Source organism: Ranitomeya variabilis, chromosome 4, assembly GCF_051348905.1.
Source record: "Ranitomeya variabilis isolate aRanVar5 chromosome 4, aRanVar5.hap1, whole genome shotgun sequence".
NCBI classification, from domain to species: domain Eukaryota; kingdom Metazoa; phylum Chordata; class Amphibia; order Anura; family Dendrobatidae; genus Ranitomeya; species Ranitomeya variabilis.
The window spans coordinates 390,396,086-390,417,247 of record NC_135235.1 but is presented as its reverse complement, the minus strand read 5'-3'; the positions used below and the strand labels follow the sequence as shown (position 1 = coordinate 390,417,247).

At 46.0% G+C, this 21,162-nt stretch overlaps 2 protein-coding genes across 13 annotated transcripts in view; one reads left to right on the top strand and one right to left on the bottom strand.

The window, feature by feature from the left end:
• LOC143767165 (uncharacterized) overlaps nt 1-12,255 on the bottom strand; it is a 127,814-nt gene extending 115,559 nt beyond the window's left edge. For 3 of the 9 annotated variants that reach the window (XM_077255233.1, XM_077255240.1, XM_077255234.1), the window contains exons 1-3: nt 12,118-12,255; nt 7,555-7,773; nt 6,407-6,584 (exon numbers count right to left, since the gene is read on the bottom strand). The gene's annotated coding sequence lies outside the window, so the exon portion shown is untranslated. Of the gene's footprint in view, nt 1-6,406; nt 6,585-7,554; nt 7,774-11,875; nt 12,062-12,117 lie in introns of those variants that run through there. The other 6 variants (XM_077255236.1, XM_077255241.1, XM_077255239.1 and 3 more) reach the window with 5 other exon arrangements.
• LOC143767157 (uncharacterized) overlaps nt 11,959-21,162 on the top strand; it is a 143,779-nt gene continuing 134,575 nt past the window's right edge. The window contains exon 1 of one of the 4 annotated variants that reach the window (XM_077255210.1): nt 11,959-11,987. The gene's annotated coding sequence lies outside the window, so the exon portion shown is untranslated. Of the gene's footprint in view, nt 11,988-12,240; nt 12,468-21,162 lie in introns of those variants that run through there. The other 3 variants (XM_077255212.1, XM_077255214.1, XM_077255213.1) reach the window with 3 other exon arrangements.

The window sequence follows — 21,162 nt, the reverse complement described above, 5'->3', positions numbered from 1 at the left end:
GGCGAAGACAGTGAAGCAGCCACTGATTGTCCACAGGGTTCACATAATGACACTGACACAAATTCTCCGTGAGAGAAATAGTGGTGACAACATTGGGAGTATTCAAATCACATCCTTGTATTCACTCTCTGAGTGTAATATGAGTAACCAAAAATCTGCATTCACACTGAGAAATTACAGATTTGTAGACTGTAGTCTACACTGTGCATTTTATAGATTCAAAACAGTTTTAGTATCATATATTAAAGGGATTGTTCAGTACTTGTCCATTACTTTATATTTATGGTCTTTACTTTGGTTATGTCATCACTGGGATTGCGATAACCATATCTTCCACCCTCACCGATGATGCGTTTTTATAGAAAAAAAACTGAAAAAACACCCACCACCATCAGGGTGATAAAGGGATCCAAACCCTAACCCTACCCCTAACCTCACCCCTAACCGTTTAATGAACATTTTCTGACAGTCATAGTGCCACGATATTTCAGTGCCACGTATTTCAGTGCCACGTATATAAGTGCCACGTATGTAAGTGCCACGTGCCATGTATATAAGTGCCACGTAAGTGCCACGTATGTAAGTGCCACGTATGTAAGTGCCACGTATGTAAGTGCCACGTATGTAAGTGCCACGTATGTAAGTGCCACGTATTTCAGTGCCACGTATTTAAGTGCCACGTACCACGTATGTAAGTGCCACATATGTAAGTGCCACGTATTTCAGTGCCACGGATTTCAGTGCCACGGATTTCAGTGCCACGGATTTCAGTGCCACGGATTTCAGTGCCACGGATTTCAGTGCCACGGATTTAAGTGCCACGGATTTCAGTGCCACGGATTTCAGTGCCACGGATTTAAGTGCCACGGATTTCAGTGCCACGGATTTCAGTGCCACGGATTTCAGTGCCACGGATTTCAGTGCCACGGATTTAAGTGCCACGTGCCACGTATGTAAGTGCCACGTATGTAAGTGCCACGTATGTAAGTGCCACGTATGTAAGTGCCACGTGACACGTATTTCAGTGCCACGGATTTAAGTGCCACCTATTTCAGTGCCACGTATATAAGTGCCACGTATGTAAGTGCCACGTATATAAGTGCCACGTATATAAGTGCCACGTGCCACGTATTTAAGTGCCATGTATGCAAGTGTGATGTATGTAAGTGCCACGGATTTAAGTGCCACCTATGTAAGTGCCACGTATTTCAGTGCCACGTGCCACATATTTCAGTGCCACGTATGTAAGTGCCACGTGCCACGTATTTCAGTGCCACGTATTAAAGTGCCATGTATTTCAGTCCCACTCCCGTGTAGCGGTGGGATATGGGGTAATAAGGGGTTAATGTCACCTTGCTATTGTAAGGTGACATTAAGCCGGGTTAATAACGGAGAGGCGTCAATAAGACGCCTATCCATTATTAGTCCAATAGTAAGAAAGGGTTAATGAAACACACACACATTAGGAAAAAGTATTTTAATATTCTTCATTTAACCATACTTACCATACTCCAGCACCTGCAAAAAAGTAAAATAATAAACCGTATACTACCTGTCCGCCGTAGTCCAATTAATAACGAGTGTCCCACGACGATCTCCCCTATAGAACAGTGACATCGGGTGATGTCACTGCTCTATAGGACCCTCAGTGACACACTGACAGGAGACAATAGCTCCTGCAGTGCATCACTGAGAGGTTACTATAGTTCACTGGTCTCACTTTATGGCAAAAAGCTGCGTGGGAACTTTCTCATACAGCATGCCATAAAGTGAGACTAGGGACTATTTTCTCACAGGGGTGTAGGAATACATTGTGGGGAATACATTGTGGAAGGATACCTTCCTCCCCTCATTGTGTTCCTGGAGCCCCTGGAGAGTGGTTGCATCAGCAGAGGCTCCTGCTCTCCACGGGAGATCGTCGTGGGACACTCGTTTTAATTGGATTTCTGCGGATCAGGGAGTATAGTGTTTGTTTATTATTTTAATATTTTTTTACAGATGACAATGGCTTCGGGGGTCAAAGTGACAAGTGATGGTGAGTATGTACTCTATGTTATATGTACTGTATGTCTGTTGTATGTACGTACTGTATGTGGCATGTTTCATGTCGCATGTCACATGTTGCATGTCGTCGCATGGTGCATGTCGTCGCATGGCGCATGTTGACGCATGGTGCATGTTGATGCATGGTGCATGTCGACGCATGGTGCATGTCGCATGTTGACGCATGTGCATGTCGTCGCATGGTGCATGTCGCATGTCACATGGTGCATGTCGTCGCATGGTGCATGTCGCTGCATGGTGCATGTCGTCGCATGGTGCATGTCGCTGCATGGTGCATGTCGTCGCATGGTGTGTATGTATGTATGTATGTATGTATGTATGTATGTATGTACTGTGTTTTTTTTTTTTTTTTTTTTACATTCAACACATTAGGCTACGTTCACATTTGCGGTCCTCGCCGCAGCGTCGGGCGCCGCAGCGGCGCCGCATGCGTCATGCGCCCCTATATTTAACATGGGGGCGCATGGACATGCGGCGCACTTGCGTTTTGCGCCGCATGCGTCGCTGCGGCGCCCGCGTCGGTGCGCAGAGGACGCAGCAAGTTGCATTTTTGCTGCGTCCAAATTCAATGAAAAAAACGACGCATGCGGCGCAAAACGCAGCGTTGTGCATGCGTTTTGCTGCGTTTTTATTTGCGTTGTGCGTTGCGGCGCCGACGCTGCGGCGCACAACGCAAATGTGAACGTAGCCTTAGCCGGATGATGGGACTACTACTGTCCCATCATTGGCTAATGTGTCACTCACTGTCAGTGTAGCAGGCAGAGCCCGATGGGACTTGTAGTCCCATCGGACGATGCCTGCACACGCACACACAGCGCCGACGCACACACAGCGCCGGCACACACACAGCGCCGGCACACACACACGCACAGCGCCGGCGGGCAGAAGCACCGGCGGTCACAAGCACCGGCGCCGGCGGGCACAAGCACCGGCACCGGCGGGCACATGCACCGGCGGGCAGAAACGCCGGCGGGCACAAGCACCGGCAGACCCCCGGCGACCGAAGCATAGCCCAGCCACACATCATGATCCCAGCAGTGAGCACACACACAGCCCCGCCCGCCCCCAGCACAGCCCTGCAGGCAGCCCCCAGCACCGCCCACAGCCCAGTCACTCTTGCTGAGTGACTGCTGACTGTGGGGGCTGGTCACGCCTGCTACTGACGTCACGTCAATTTTCAGAGCCTGGAAATTGACGTGACGTCGGCGGAAATGAGCGGCGGCTGCAGTCTGGGGGTCATGTGACCCGGACTCAGCAGGAGGAATAGCGCCGCTCACAGGCGAAAACGTCAACAGAAGGTAATGGCACAATTCATTAGGGGCCCCGGGGGGGTACATTGGGGGGAAATTGAAAGTAGTGGACAACCCCTTTAAGGCTATTCAGCGATTTCTGGGATTTGCGAATTATTATTGGCAGTTTATTCCTCACTTTTCTTCTTTGTCCGCTCCCATCTCTTCTCTAATACGAAAAGGGGCCAACTCTCACCTTTGGTCTTCTGAGGCCGATTTTATTACTGACCTGCCTCGGTCTTCCGGCTGCACCGTCATCCTCGTGGTCGTGGATCGATTCTCCAAGATGGCTCATTTCATTGCTCTTCCTGGTTTACCTTCGGCACCTGAGTTGGCGAAGACTTTTATCCACCATATTTTCCGTATTCATGGGCTGCCGCAACATATTGTTTCTGACCAAGGAGTCCAGTTCACTTCTCAATTCTGGAGAGCTCTCTGTAAGTTTATGAATATCACGCTTGACTTCTCTTCTGCCTATGACCAACAGACCAACGGCCAGGTGGAGCGTACAAATCCGATTCTGGTGACTTATCTCCGTCATTTCTCCAATGCTCATCAGAATGATTGGTCTGACTTACTCCCGTGGGCTGAAATTGCGTATAACAATCATTTCAGCGAAGCTTCTACTAAGTCTCCATTCTTTATCGTCAAGACAACATCCTAGTCTTCCTCTACCTGTTCCTCCTGTCTCTGGTGTGCCGGCGGCTGATCTTCTGTCTAGAGAGTTCTCCAGGGTCTGGCAGGAGACCAAGTCCGCTCTCGAACTTGCTCGGGATTGGATGAAAAGACATGCGGATAAAAGGCGCCTCGATTCCCAATCAATGATGTCTCTTACAAGCTGTAGTTACCCGCCTCTCTCCGTATCCCAAATGCTTTTCACGTCTCTTCTGAAGCCAGTTGTTTTCAATCAGTTTCATGCATCAACTGTTCATTCCCCTAAGCCTATTTTCACAGATGATGTTTTTGAAGTTAAAGACAGTCTTGCCATGAAAAAGTTGAGAGGAAAGACTATGTTTCTGGTTGATTGGAAGGGTTTTGGTCCTGAGGAGAGATCCTGGGAGCCTCGGGAGAACATCCAGGCCCCTCGAATTTTAGCTAGGTTTCTTTCCAGCCTAAAACAAGGGGGGCGTAAAGAGGGGGGTACTGTCACGTGGCCGCTGCTCCCCGAGTCCTGCGGTACTTATCTTTCCTCGGCGTCCTGGCGCGCCTCCGCAGCTCCTGTTTCTCACCTGGCGTCTGCTTCTCTGCGCTTGAGCCCGGCTTCTTCCGCCCGTCGGGTGCGCGCGCTGGGTTCTTCGCTGTGCGCGTACACTTCTAAGTTTTTCCTGGCGTCTCTCTCTCTTGTCCTCTCTATCAACCTGGAGGGCTCCAACCGGAAGTATCGCGCTGCGCTGACCTTATCCCCCTGCCTCTTCCACTTTGCCTTGCCTGATCACTTGAGGATTCTGGCTCCACACCTTGCCCGTGTTCCTAATATTTTTCTCTCGTAGATCCTGTTCGTGTTCTCGTCCAGTCTATTCCCCTGTGTCCTGCCTGCCTGCTTTTGTCCTTCACCCTGTCCGCGTTTTCCTGTCTCCAGCCAGCCAGACCTTTCCTCCCCCCCGGTCCGTGTTCCGGTGTGTCGCCTTCCAGTTCGTTATCTCTGTCCAGATCATCTGCCCGGGTTCCTGTCTCCAGCTTGTCAGCCCTTATCCTCCGTCCAGTCCGTGTTCTTCCTTCCTGTCCATTTTTCTGAATCTTGTCCTTCCCTGCTCACCAGCTGCCGTGACGATAATCTCCCTCGGGTCTGCCCCTAACGCTCCCTGTATAGGGGGTGGTCCATCTGGCCAGCTCTCCCGTGGGAGGATCGTCGTCATGGTCCAGTGGGTCCACCCTCAAGTCTACACAGTATAGTCCTCACATCAGGAAAGCCGGGTCAGACGAGGAAGTACCGAATCAGAAGACAAGTAGGAACAACCCTAGGACACAGCCGAAGTCAGAAACCAGAGAAGCAGATGAGGTACAGAATCAGCAGACAAAATCACAATGGGGAACAAACCAGGTCAAAACCAAACAGACAGAAGAGGACTCAGGCACTAAGGCACAGGCACACAGGGGTCGACGTACTCAGCCGAGGGCATAAGTATAACCAACGATGCCTAGACCCACAAGGAGGCCATAAAAAGCCTCGCTGAAATCAAAGGGAGGCTCCCAAGATTAACCCCAGCAGCTCCAGACCTAAGCAACCCAGGTAAACCATGACATTTATCATGTGTGCCTACCCTCACTGTGGCTAAGCTTAGGTCTATTTTGACCTTATAACATACTTTTTCATTTCTTTTTGCTATTTTTGCATTCTCAATATAATAATCTGAATTGTGTATATTTTTTATATACTCCACATAGCACTATTATTCATGCAGGTCTTGGGCTGAGGGGAATCTCTGTTGTTCTATTCTTCCTCATTAATTTTATTGCTTTCATCATGTATGTGTACATTGTGTATCTCAATAAAGCTTCTTACGGTTTATTTATATGGACTTGTGTAGCTTTGCTTCCTTTTTGGGTTCTATATGGCATAATTGTGTATGTACAGTAATGACAGGAGTATACAATTGTGCAGAATATGGCATCAAGATCTGCATGTAAAGTATATAACAGCAACTGCAATATTTACAAAATATGAGGCCATTATATATGTGCCCTATATGTACACATTGTGCTTGTGATGAAAATACAATGAATATACAGTATGTGGACATGTCTCTGGTAAGCGGAGGTTCATGGGTTCATGCCTGATCAGAGGATTGATGGTACATGCATAGAAGAAGGTATCCAGAAGCATCTCTATGTTTTCTTTAGAGATCACACTGGCAATAGTACTTCTAGTGGAGGAAGGGACAGCTGAACAGGAGGAGGAACAACTGGGTGGCATCTCTGGAAAATGATCAAGATTGAATGAGTAAGTTGTCCAGTAATTCAGTAAAAGGATTAAGTAGACAGAGCCAAGGCAAGTACAAGCAGCCTGGATTGGAGACTGACCCAACTGCAACTAAATGGGTGGTGTGTAATACCTTACTGGAATGAGGAGCCAATCACGGGCAACAGGAAAGGTGATTCCTCCAGGGGCAAAATAGGTTGTGGCATTGTAGAAGCAGCAGTGGACAAACCAGGTGCCTCAAGAACCTGAGGAAAGTGAACAGGAAATCTTGTCTTGGGAAGATAGCAGGGTCACTATATTTCCAGAGAGATCTTAAAAAACAAACAAAAAAAAAACAAGCTATTTTTCGCCAGATCAGAGTGAAATTGTGCAACAATTGATTTTCAAAATCATAGTAAATGCATACTACTCTGTATCAAAAAGCTTTGGGTTTGCCTTTATATTGCTCAATATGGATACCATAGTAAAAGCGTCTGGAACAGGTTCGAGTATTGTATATATTTACATGTATACAGATACAGTATACATAGATCTACAGTGCTTGGTCCTTAGATTAAAGAGAATCTGTCAGTAAAATCAACCCTCGTAAAATGAGACCTTAATATCTGTGATCTGATGTTTTGTTCCAGAGAAATCCATGTTTTTCTTATATGTAAATGAGCTGTTAAGATCCATGGAACAGACATAGATATCCGCGAGAATGCCAGGGTGATATGCAATGACTGACAGTCTGCTCTCATAATCACACACAGTTCTGCAATGAGATCACAACTAGCACAGTACAGCAGAGCCAACACAGAACAGAAAAAGTGAACTTTGTCTCTTTATATTTGCAGCACTGACCCTTCATAGTACTTTCATCTCTGTGCCTGATTAGAACCAACACAGTACAGCAGAGTTGAACTTTATATCATTGCAAACAAATTTGCAGTGATGTCACTTCTGCTGTATTGCTCTTCCCCCCCCACACACACACACTGGCTGCCTGTGAGATGGAAGCTGAAGCCCTGTGTGAGAGGACACCTGCAATGTGTTACTATTACAGATGTGAACATTGTCTCATTAGTGTTAGCTCTACTGTTCTGTGTTAGCTCTGCTGTACTGTGCTAGTTCTGATCTCACTGCAGAGCTGTGTGTGATTATGAGAGAAGACTGCCAGTCATTACATGTTTTACACTGGTAATGCACCATTTCCATATTAAAGAGAACCTGTCAGCAGAATTTAGCCTTATAAACTAAAAGAATGGCCATAATAGTGCTATAATAGTGCTAATCAGATACCTGATGTAACGGGATCCGCTCAGTGGCTGATGAATACTCGCCTTATGAAGTCTTCATAAAATGGCACCTTGTGCGCTTCGGTGCAGGACGTGGGGACGGGGTATTCATCTGGTTCTCCACCATCATCAGCCTCCTCTGCTTCTTGTACAGGTCACTGATTATTCAGTGACCTGCCGCCATCATTGTGTTGGTGGCATGTGCAGAGCACGAGTTGGCGTCCTGTGTGCAAGATAACATAGCATAACATCAATAACATGGCGCTGAATACGGTGCATGCACAGATCGAGATTTCAGCTCGGTGAAAAATTTACTGAGCCGCAACCTCGATCTGAGCATGAGCCACATCTGTCGCCATTCTAATGAAGTCCGGCACACAGGACATCGACTCACTGCGCACGTGTCGCCCACACAATAATAGCGGTGGACTGGATTTTTAAAAAGGAGCCAGGTCACTGAATAATCAGTGACCTGTACAGGAGGCAGATGTGGCTGGGGGGGGTGCAGAACCAGAAGAAGATCCCGCACCAAAGCACACAGGTCGTAATTTTCTGAAAACTTCTCAAGTTGAGTATTCAGCTGCCACCGAGCGGATCCCTTTATATCAGGTATCATATTAATCAGCATCACAGCGCCATTATGGCCATGCTTTTAGTTTATAGGACTAAATCCTGCTGACAGGTTCGCTTTAATAGCTCATTCACATATTAACAATATTGTGGATTTCTCTGAAATAAGACATCAGGTCGCACATAACAAGGTTTCACTTTATTCAGATTCCTATGACTTACATGGCAATATAGACAGCTTAGGAGGGTTGACACTACCGACAGATTCCCTGTAACCCTATACCATTGAAAATTTGCAATGTGAGGTTAAAGCTCCTTCAATCGGAATAGAGCAGGTCCAGACCCTAGGGAGAACCCCCCCCCCCCCCCCCCCCCCCCACTATATTACCACTTTTCTCTTTGGCCAGCTATGAAGCACTCAGTAAGCACTAAAGAGCAAGCAGAAGCATCGGAACTTCCAATACTTCTATAGGACCTGGCATCTATGATCACAGGGTCTGTGCTGGCATAGCAGATCCAGATCAGTTCTACCAGTGATGTCTGGCACCGCAGGCCCAGATCAGTTCTACCAGTGATGCAGACCCAGATCAGTTCTACCAGTGATGCCTGGCACAGCAGACCCAGATCAGTTCTACCAGTGATGCCTGGCACAGCAGACCCAGATCAGTACTACCAGTGATGCCTGGCACCGCAGAACGAGATCAGTTCTACCAGTGATGCCTGTCACAGCAGACCCAGATCAGTTCTACCAGTGATGCCTGGCACCGCAGACCCAGATCAGTTCTACCAGTGATGCCTGGCACCGCAGACCCAGATCAGTTCTACCAGTGATGCCTGGCACCGCAGACCCAGATCTGTTCTACCAGTGATGCCTGGCACAGCAGACCCAGATCAGTACTACCAGTTGTCACGATATGGTATGAAATATCATATAAGTTTAGTTCTCTTGCTAGCATGCTGTGGGCTAAGCCCCCCTTCTTGGAGTGTCTCTGCAACAGCTTGTAGCTGCAAATTCCTGACTTTCAGCTCACAAGCTTTCATCCCCCTCACCAAGGTATTTACGACCGGCATTTCCTGTAGTGGAAAGTGACCAGCTTTAACTGGATGAGAAACTTCTAGAATCCATGAAAGTTCTTTGTTTGGTTTTTGTAAGATATTAAGCAAACCATCTAAGTTAAGAGCACGAAAATACATATTCTTACTTCCACTCGGTGGACCTACCCATCACTCTAAACACGGGCGTCTAACTCCATCTGGTGAAGAAGTAGGGATTTCTCTGTAAATATGTATCCCAGACAGGGCATATTTGATCTCATTGGAATGCCCACGATAATACGAGATGAATGCTGGGTGTGATATGACGATGACATGTTTTGTAGCGGAGTTATAGAAATTAGATATAGGTTAGGGAAAAGTTAGTTAACTGAAGAGGTAGGAGGGACGAGGTGATCCAACCCCTTTCTGGGATGTTACAGGCTCCAGCTATAACTGTCTGCCCAGATCCCCAGCTCAGTCTTCTTGTCTTTTCCTGGAGAGCCCTGAGCACGTCCAATGAGCTGGGACGTATGGTTGCCTGCAATGCTTTGAACAACTGTAAGTGTTATTTCTCATGTTATTCCCTATTTTTTTATAATTACCTTGTACATATTTGCAATTGTCTCTTTTGTAACATCCTTGTAAAATAACTTTTTATAAACACTGCCTAAAAATCATTTATGGGGTATAATATTTAATACTAGTTCGTTCTTCCTGCCCTAAACCGTACCCTGTCTCTGAAGGGAATTACGCTACTGTTTTGGGTTAGCTTCGGACCCGTTTAATCGAAGCTGGTGGCGGCACTACCGTGTGCAGGCCTTTGGGTGACATTGCAGCGCCTCGGCATTGATAATTATTGTTCCTGCCTGAGTGGGAGTAGTTTATCGCGTCGCTGCAGCGTGCCCAATAGCCAGTACATAGCAGGCAGCATTTCTGGCGACTAATTACCCTAGGTGCAGTACCTAATCTGACCTGACAGAAAGGGGGGCGCCAGAGAGCTGCAAGGTTTAAGTGGAATTGTAAGCGGGATATACACAAATCCCTGCAGTTCATGGTATACTGAAGAGCAGTGGGATACCTAAAATAAGCCCCTGCTGTAAACTAAGCGGTCCCTAGCCTTGTGTGTGATTTTTCCATCACATTGTGGCAGTGGAGGGATAACTAAGATAAGCCCCCCCTGCACGTGTGATAGCCGTCTGTTGGTCTAAAGTCACCCCAATCCGTGACATATTGGTGGCAGCGGCTAAAAGATCGTGACAATTGGTGGCAGCGGTGGGATAACTAAGATAAGCCCCCCTGCACGTGTGATAGCCGTCTGTTGGTCTAAAGTCACCCCAATCCGTGACATATTGGTGGCAGCGGCTAAGGGATCGTGACACCAGTGATGCCTGGCACCGCAGACCCAGATCAGTAATACCAGTGATGCCTGGCACCGCAGACCCAGATCAGTTCTACCAGTGATGCCTGGCACAGCAGACCCAGATCAGTTCTACCAGCGATGCCTGGCACAGCAGACCCAGATCAGTTCTACCAGAGATGCCTGGCACCGCAGACCCAGATCAGTTCTACCAGTGATGCCTGGCACCGCAGACCCAGATCAGTTCTACCAGTGATGCCTGGCACCGCAGACCCACATCAGTTCTACCAGTGATGCCTGACACAGCAGACCCAGATCAGTTCTACCAGTGATGCCTGGCACCGCAGACCCAGATCAGTTCTACCAGTGATGCCTGGCACCGCAGATCCAGATCAGTTCTACCAGTGATGCCTGGCACAGCAGACCCAGATCAGTTCTACCAGTGATGCCTGGCACCGCAGACCCAGATCAGTTCTACCAGTGATGCCTGGCACCGCAGACCCAGATCAGTTCTACCAGTGATGCCTGGCACCGCAGACCCAGATCAGTTCTACCAGTGATGCCTGGCACCGCAGACCCAGATCAGTTCTACCAGTGATGCCTGGCACAGCAGACCCAGATCAGTTCTATCAGTGATGCCTGGCACCGCAGACCCAGATCAGTTCTACCAGTGATGCCTGGCACCGCAGACCCAGATCAGTTCTACCAGTGATGCCTGGCACCGCAGACCCAGATCAGTTCTACCAGTGATGCCTGGCACCGCAGACCCAGATCAGTTCTACCAGTGATGCCTGGCACTGCAGACCCAGATCAGTTCTACCAGTGATGCCTGGCACAGCAGACCCAGATCAGTTCTACCAGAGATGCCTGGCGCCGCAGACCCAGATCAGTTCTACCAGTGATGCCTGGCACCGCAGACCCAGATCAGTTCTATCAGTGATGCCTGGTGCCGCAGACCCAGATCAGTTCTACCAGTGATGCCTGTCACAGCAGACCCAGATCAGTTGTACCAGTGATGCCTGGCACTGTAGGGGGCTGTTTACCCTGTAATGGGGAACCTATGGAGGTCCCAGTTACAGCAGGGAAAATTATTAAAAACGAAAAAAAAAAAAAATCTCACCAGGGACCTTTCATAATCTATTGGGTAAAAAGTTATGTCATCAACAAAAACCATATCTGCAAAAGATGAAAAAAAGTAATAAAAATGAAATGTTCCCACAACAATAAAACCCAAAAACTTACGTTGTATTTTTTATAAAGAACATTTTATCCCCATATATATATATAGGGCATCTACAAGGCAGTGATAACAAGCAGAGCTCACACCACCGGGGCAGACGGGAACAGAAGAAAACTAACAAACCAAAACAGCGCTGTCAAACGGTCCAGCCTTGAACCGATCCTCGTACAGACACGGAAAAGGACAGACATGAGGGCGGCTAAAGAGGAGACATAAGAAGGAGCACTGGCGGCCGGTAAGGGCCATTCAGCCCTGGTGACTAAGGGGTTAACGAGGCTGCACACGTACACCACCTCCGCGTTATTCCGCGCACGGCCTCAGGACACGCGACCAGTGGGCACAAGTCACACACTGCGGACACTCACCAGCTGCGGCATCCCAGACGCTGCAGGTCCTCTCACGATTCCATAGTCACGTGATCAGTTGACTGGCGGATGCTAAATCTTACATGCCTAAAGGACCTTTCAAGACGTCATGACCATGTGACCAGATGAGAGAAGACGTCTGCAATGGTGAGGCGACAGGCGATGCCAGGGCACTGAGGTGCAGGCTGTTTTACATGAGCCCTGAACCGGACGCCTCCAGTCACACATCACATGACTTTAATGTCAAAGGTCCTTACACCATAGGTTTCCTCTACACTCATAACTGATCACATGACTGTGACGTCATCCAAGGTCCTGTAGTCAGGACGAAATAACATCTACAGGTAAAGGTAAATGATTGGTCACAACTAGAGTAACTTGTACGGGTCGTGACCATTGTGTAAGAGGCTGTATATAGTGTGGGGCTGTAATGTAGGAGTGTGCACAGTATATACGGTATTATACAGGGCTGTATATAGTGTGGGGCTGTAATGTAGGAGTGTGCACAGTATATACGGTATTATACAGGGCTGTGTATAGTGAGGGGCTGTAATGTAGGAGTGTGCACAGTATATACGGTATTATACAGGGCTGTGTATAGTGTGGGGCTGTAATGTAGGAGTGTGCACAGTATATCCAGTATTATACAGGGCTGTATATAGTGAGGGGCTGTAATGTAGGAGTGTGCACAGTATATACGGTATTATACAGGGCTGTATATAGTGAGGGGCTGTAATGTAGGAGTGTGCACAGTATATCCAGTATTATACAGGGCTGTATATAGTGAGGGGCTGTAATGTAGGAGTGTGCACAGTATATACGGTATTATACAGGGCTGTATATAGTGAGGGGCTGTAATGTAGGAGTGTGCACAGTATATACGGTATTATACAGGGCTGTATATAGTGAGGGGCTGTAATGTAGGAGTGTGCACAGTATATACGGTATTATACAGGGCTGTATATAGTGTGGGGCTGTAATGTAGGAGTGTGCACAGTATATACGGTATTATACAGGGCTGTGTATAGTGAGGGGCTGTAATGTAGGAGTGTGCACAGTATATACGGTATTATACAGGGCTGTGTATAGTGAGGGGCTGTAATGTAGGAGTGTGCACAGTATATACGGTATTATACAGGGCTGTATATAGTGGGGGGCTGTAATGTAGGAGTGTGCACAGTATATACGGTATTATACAGGGCTGTGTATAGTGAGGGGCTGTAATGTAGGACTGTGCACAGTATATACGGTATTATACAGGGCTGTATATAGTGTGCGGCTGTAATGTAGGAGTGTGCACAGTATATACTGCATTATACAGGGCTGTATATAGTGAGGGGCTGTAATGTAGGAGTGTGCACAGTATATACGGTATTATACAGGGCTGTGTATAGTGAGGGGCTGTAATGTAGGAGTGTGCACAGTATATACGGTATTATACAGGGCTGTGTATAGTGAGGGGCTGTAATGTAGGAGTGTGCACAGTATATACGGTATTATACAGGGCTGTATATAGTGAGGGGCTGTAATGCAGGAGTGTGCACAGTATATACTGCATTATACAGGGCTGTATATAGTGAGGGGCTGTAATGTAGGAGTGTGCACAGTATATACGGTATTATACAGGGCTGTGTATAGTGAGGGGCTGTAATGTAGGAGTGTGCACAGTATATACGGTATTATACAGGGCTGTATATAGTGTGGGGCTGTAATGTAGGAGTGTGCACAGCATATACTGCATTATACAGGGCTGTATATAGTGCGGGGCTGTAATGTAGGAGTGTGCACAGTATATACGGTATTATACAGGGCTGTGTATAGTGAGGGGCTGTAATGTAGGACTGTGCACAGTATATACGGTATTATACAGGGCTGTATATAGTGTGGGGCTGTAATGTAGGAGTGTGCACAGCATATACTGCATTATACAGGGCTGTATATAGTGCGGGGCTGTAATGTAGGAGTGTGCACAGTATATACGGTATTATACAGGGCTGTGTATAGTGAGGGGCTGTAATGTAGGACTGTGCACAGTATATACGGTATTATACAGGGCTGTATATAGTGTGGGGCTGTAATGTAGGAGTGTGCACAGCATATACTGCATTATACAGGGCTGTATATAGTGCGGGGCTGTAATGTAGGAGTGTGCACAGTATATACGGTATTATACAGGGCTGTATATAGTGAGGGGCTGTAATGTAGGAGTGTGCACAGTATATACGGTATTATACAGGGCTGTATATAGTGTGGGGCTGTAATGTAGGAGTGTGCACAGTATATACGGTATTATACAGGGCTGTATATAGTGTGGGGCTGTAATGTAGGAGTGTGCACAGTATATACGGTATTATACAGGGCTGTATATACTGAGGGGCTGTAATGTAGGAGTGTGCACAGTATATACTGCATTATACAGGGCTGTATATAGTGAGAGGCTGTAATGTAGGAGTGTGCACAGTATATACGGTATTATACAGGGCTGTATATAGTGAGGGGCTGTAATGTAGGAGTGTGCACAGTATATACGGTATTATACAGGGCTGTATATAGTGAGGGGCTGTAATGTAGGAGTGTGCACAGTATATACGGTATTATACAGGGCTGTATATAGTGTGGGGCTGTAATGTAGGAGTGTGCACAGTATATACGGTATTATACAGGGCTGTGTATAGTGAGGGGCTGTAATGTAGGAGTGTGCACAGTATATACGGTATTATACAGGGCTGTATATAGTGAGGGGCTGTAATGTAGGAGTGTGCACAGTATGTCCAGTATTATACAGGGCTGTATATAGTGAGGGGCTGTAATGTAGGAGTGTGCACAGTATATACGGTATTATACAGGGCTGTGTATAGTGAGGGGCTGTAATGTAGGACTGTGCACAGTATATACGGTATTATACAGGGCTGTATATAGTGAGGGGCTGTAATGTAGGAGTGTGCACAGTATATACGGTATTATACAGGGCTGTATATAGTGTGGGGCTGTAATGTAGGAGTGTGCACAGTATATACGGTATTATACAGGGCTGTATATAGTGTGGGGCTGTAATGTAGGAGTGTGCACAGTATATACGGTATTATACAGGGCTGTATATACTGAGGGGCTGTAATGTAGGAGTGTGCACAGTATATACTGCATTATACAGGGCTGTGTATAGTGAGGGGCTGTAATGTAGGAGTGTGCACAGTATATACGGTATTATACAGGGCTGTATATAGTGTGGGGCTGTAATGTAGGAGTGTGCACAGTATATACGGTATTATACAAGGCTGTATATAGTGTGGGGCTGTAATGTAGGAGTGTGCACAGTATATACGGTATTATACAGGGCTGTATATAGTGTGGGGCTGTAATGTAGGAGTGTGCACAGTATATACGGTATTATACAGGGCTGTATATAGTGTGGGGCTGTAATGTAGGAGTGTGCACAGTATATACGGTATTATACAGGGCTGTGTATAGTGAGGGGCTGTAATGTAGGAGTGTGCACAGTATATACGGTATTATACAGGGCTGTATATAGTGTGGGGCTGTAATGTAGGAGTGTGCACAGTATATACGGTATTATACAAGGCTGTATATAGTGAGGGGCTGTAATGTAGGAGTGTGCACAGTATGTCCAGTATTATACAGGGCTGTATATAGTGAGGGGCTGTAATGTAGGAGTGTGCACAGTATATACGGTATTATACAGGGCTGTGTATAGTGAGGGGCTGTAATGTAGGAGTGTGCACAGTATATACGGTATTATACAGGGCTGTATATAGTGTGGGGCTGTAATGTAGGAGTGTGCACAGTATATACGGTATTATACAGGGCTGTATATACTGAGGGGCTGTAATGTAGGAGTGTGCACAGTATATACTGCATTATACAGGGCTGTATATAGTGAGGGGCTGTAATGTAGGAGTGTGCACAGTATATACGGTATTATACAGGGCTGTATATAGTGAGGGGCTGTAATGTAGGAGTGTGCACAGTATATACGGTATTATACAGGGCTGTATATAGTGAGGGGCTGTAATGTAGGAGTGTGCACAGTATATACGGTATTATACAGGGCTGTGTATAGTGAGGGGCTGTAATGTAGGAGTGTGCACAGCATATACTGCATTATACAGGGCTGTATATAGTGAGGGGCTGTAATGTAGGAGTGTGCACAGTATATACGGTATTATACAGGGCTGTGTATAGTGAGGGGCTGTAATGTAGGAGTGTGCACAGTATATACGGTATTATACAGGGCTGTATATAGTGTGGGGCTGTAATGTAGGAGTGTGCACAGTATATACGATATTATACAAGGCTGTATATAGTGAGGGGCTGTAATGTAGGAGTGTGCACAGTATATACGGTATTATACAGGGCTGTATATACTGAGGGGCTGTAATGTAGGAGTGTGCACAGTATATACTGCATTATACAGGGCTGTATATAGTGAGGGGCTGTAATGTAGGAGTGTGCACAGTATATACGGTATTATACAGGGCTGTATATAGTGAGGGGCTGTAATGTAGGAGTGTGCACAGTATATACGGTATTATACAGGGCTGTATATAGTGAGGGGCTGTAATGTAGGAGTGTGCACAGTATATACGGTATTATACAGGGCTGTATATAGTGAGGGGCTGTAATGTAGGAGTGTGCACAGTATATACGGTATTATACAGGGCTGTATATAGTGAGGGGCTGTAATGTAGGAGTGTGCACAGTATATACGGTATTATACAGGGCTGTATATAGTGAGGGGCTGTAATGTAGGAGTGTGCACAGTATATACGGTATTATACAGGGCTGTATATAGTGAGGGGTGCAATGTAGGAGTGTGCACAGTATATACGGTATTATACAGGGCTGTATATAGTGAGGGGCTGTAATGTAGGAGTGTGCACAGTATATACTGCATTATACAGGGATGTATATAGTGAGAGGCTGTAATGTAGGAGTGTGCACAGTATATACGGTATTATACAGGGCTGTATATAGTGAGGGGCTGTAATGTAGGAGTGTGCACAGCATATACTGCATTATACAGGGCTGTATATAGTGAGGGGCTGTAATGTAGGAGTGTGCACAGTATATACTGCATTATACAGGGCTGTATATAGTGAGGGGTGCAATGTAGGAGTGTGCACAGTATATACTGCATTATACAGCGCTGTATATAGTGAGGGGCTGTAATGTAGGAGTGTGCACAGTATATACTGCATTATACAGGGATGTATATAGTGAGGGGCTGTAATGCAGGAGTGTGCACAGTATATACGGTATTATACAGGGCTGTATATAGTGAGGGGCTGTAATGTAGGAGTGTGCAGAGTATATACGGTATTATACAGGGCTGTATATAGTGAGGGGTGCAATGTAGGAGTGTGCACAGTATATACGGTATTATACAGGGCTGTATATAGTGAGGGGCTGTAATGTAGGAGTGTGCACAGTATATACTGCATTATACAGGGATGTATATAGTGAGGGGCTGTAATGCAGGAGTGTGCACAGTATATACGGTATTATACAGGGCTGTATATAGTGAGGGGCTGTAATGTAGGAGTGTGCAGAGTATATACGGTATTATACAGGGCTGTATATAGTGAGGGGTGCAATGTAGGAGTGTGCACAGTATATACGGTATTATACAGGGCTGTATATAGTGAGGGGCTGTAATGTAGGAGTGTGCACAGTATATACTGCATTATACAGGGATGTATATAGTGAGGGGCTGTAATGCAGGAGTGTGCACAGTATATACGGTATTATACAGGGCTGTATATAGTGAGGGGCTGTAATGTAGGAGTGTACACAGCATATACTGCATTATACAGGGCTGTATATAGTGAGGGGTGCAATGTAGGAGTGTGCACAGTATATACTGCATTATACAGGGCTGTATATAGTGAGAGGCTGTAATGTAGGAGTGTGCACAGTATATACTGCATTATACAGCGCTGTATATAGTGAGGGGCTGTAATGTAGGAGTGTGCACAGTATATACTGCATTATACAGGGATGTATATAGTGAGGGGCTGTAATGCAGGAGTGTGCACAGTATATATGGTATTATACAGGGCTGTATATAGTGAGGGGCTGTAATGTAGGAGTGTGCAGAGTATATACGGTATTATACAGGGCTGTATATAGTGAGGGGTGCAATGTAGGAGTGTGCACAGTATATACGGTATTATACAGGGCTGTATATAGTGAGGGGCTGTAATGTAGGAGTGTGCACAGTATATACGGTATTATACAGGGCTGTGTATAGTGAGGGGCTGTAATGTAGGAGTGTGCACAGTATGTCCAGTATTATACAGGGCTGTATATAGTGAGGGGCTGTAATGTAGGAGTGTGCACAGTATATACGGTATTATACAGGGCTGTGTATAGTGAGGGGCTGTAATGTAGGAGTGTGCACAGTATATACGGTATTATACAGGGCTGTATATAGTGTGGGGCTGTAATGTAGGAGTGTGCACAGTATATACGGTATTATACAGGGCTGTATATACTGAGGGGCTGTAATGTAGGAGTGTGCACAGTATATACTGCATTATACAGGGCTGTATATAGTGAGGGGCTGTAATGTAGGAGTGTGCACAGTATATACGGTATTATACAGGGCTGTATATAGTGAGGGGCTGTAATGTAGGAGTGTGCACAGTATATACGGTATTATACAGGGCTGTATATAGTGAGGGGCTGTAATGTAGGAGTGTGCACAGTATATACGGTATTATACAGGGCTGTGTATAGTGAGGGGCTGTAATGTAGGAGTGTGCACAGCATATACTGCATTATACAGGGCTGTGTATAGTGAGGGGCTGTAATGTAGGAGTGTGCACAGTATATACGGTATTATACAGGGCTGTGTATAGTGAGGGGCTGTAATGTAGGAGTGTGCACAGTATATACGGTATTATACAGGGCTGTATATAGTGTGGGGCTGTAATGTAGGAGTGTGCACAGTATATACGATATTATACAAGGCTGTATATAGTGAGGGGCTGTAATGTAGGAGTGTGCACAGTATATACGGTATTATACAGGGCTGTATATACTGAGGGGCTGTAATGTAGGAGTGTGCACAGTATATACTGCATTATACAGGGCTGTATATAGTGAGGGGCTGTAATGTAGGAGTGTGCACAGTATATACTGCATTATACAGGGCTGTATATAGTGAGGGGCTGTAATGTAGGAGTGTGCACAGTATATACGGTATTGTACAGGGCTGTATATAGTGAGGGGCTGTAATGTAGGAGTGTGCACAGTATATACGGTATTGTACAGGGCTGTATATAGTGAGGGGCTGTAATGTAGGAGTGTGCACAGTATATACGGTATTATACAGGGCTGTATATAGTGAGGGGTGCAATGTAGGAGTGTGCACAGTATATACGGTATTATACAGGGCTGTATATAGTGAGGGGCTGTAATGTAGGAGTGTGCACAGTATATACTGCATTATACAGGGATGTATATAGTGAGAGGCTGTAATGTAGGAGTGTGCACAGTATATACGGTATTATACAGGGCTGTATATAGTGAGGGGCTGTAATGTAGGAGTGTGCACAGCATATACTGCATTATACAGGGCTGTATATAGTGAGGGGCTGTAATGTAGGAGTGTGCACAGTATATACTGCATTATACAGGGCTGTATATAGTGAGGGGTGCAATGTAGGAGTGTGCACAGTATATACTGCATTATACAGCGCTGTATATAGTGAGGGGCTGTAATGTAGGAGTGTGCACAGTATATACTGCATTATACAGGGATGTATATAGTGAGGGGCTGTAATGCAGGAGTGTGCACAGTATATACGGTATTATACAGGGCTGTATATAGTGAGGGGCTGTAATGTAGGAGTGTGCAGAGTATATACGGTATTATACAGGGCTGTATATAGTGAGGGGTGCAATGTAGGAGTGTGCACAGTATATACGGTATTATACAGGGCTGTATATAGTGAGGGGCTGTAATGTAGGAGTGTGCACAGTATATACTGCATTATACAGGGATGTATATAGTGAGGGGCTGTAATGCAGGAGTGTGCACAGTATATACGGTATTATACAGGGCTGTATATAGTGAGGGGCTGTAATGTAGGAGTGTGCAGAGTATATACGGTATTATACAGGGCTGTATATAGTGAGGGGTGCAATGTAGGAGTGTGCACAGTATATACGGTATTATACAGGGCTGTATATAGTGAGGGGCTGTAATGTAGGAGTGTGCACAGTATATACTGCATTATACAGGGATGTATATAGTGAGGGGCTGTAATGCAGGAGTGTGCACAGTATATACGGTATTATACAGGGCTGTATATAGTGAGGGGCTGTAATGTAGGAGTGTACACAGCATATACTGCATTATACAGGGCTGTATATAGTGAGGGGTGCAATGTAGGAGTGTGCACAGTATATACTGCATTATACAGGGCTGTATATAGTGAGAGGCTGTAATGTAGGAGTGTGCACAGTATATACTGCATTATACAGCGCTGTATATAGTGAGGGGCTGTAATGTAGGAGTGTGCACAGTATATACTGCATTATACAGGGATGTATATAGTGAGGGGCTGTAATGCAGGAGTGTGCACAGTATATATGGTATTATACAGGGCTGTATATAGTGAGGGGCTGTAATGTAGGAGTGTGCAGAGTATATACGGTATTATACAGGGCTGTATATAGTGAGGGGTGCAATGTAGGAGTGTGCACAGTATATACGGTATTATACAGGGCTGTATATAGTGAGGGGCTGTAATGTAGGAGTGTGCACAGTATATACGGTATTATACAGGGCTGTGTATAGTGAGGGGCTGTAATGTAGGAGTGTGCACAGCATATACTGCATTATACAGGGCTGTATATAGTGAGGGGCTGCAATGTAGGAGTGTGCACAGTATATACGGTATTATACAGGGCTGTATATAGTGAGGGGCTGTAATGTAGGAGTGTGCACAGTATATACTGCATTATACAGGGCTGTATATAGTGAGAGGCTGTAATGTAGGAGTGTGCACAGTATATACG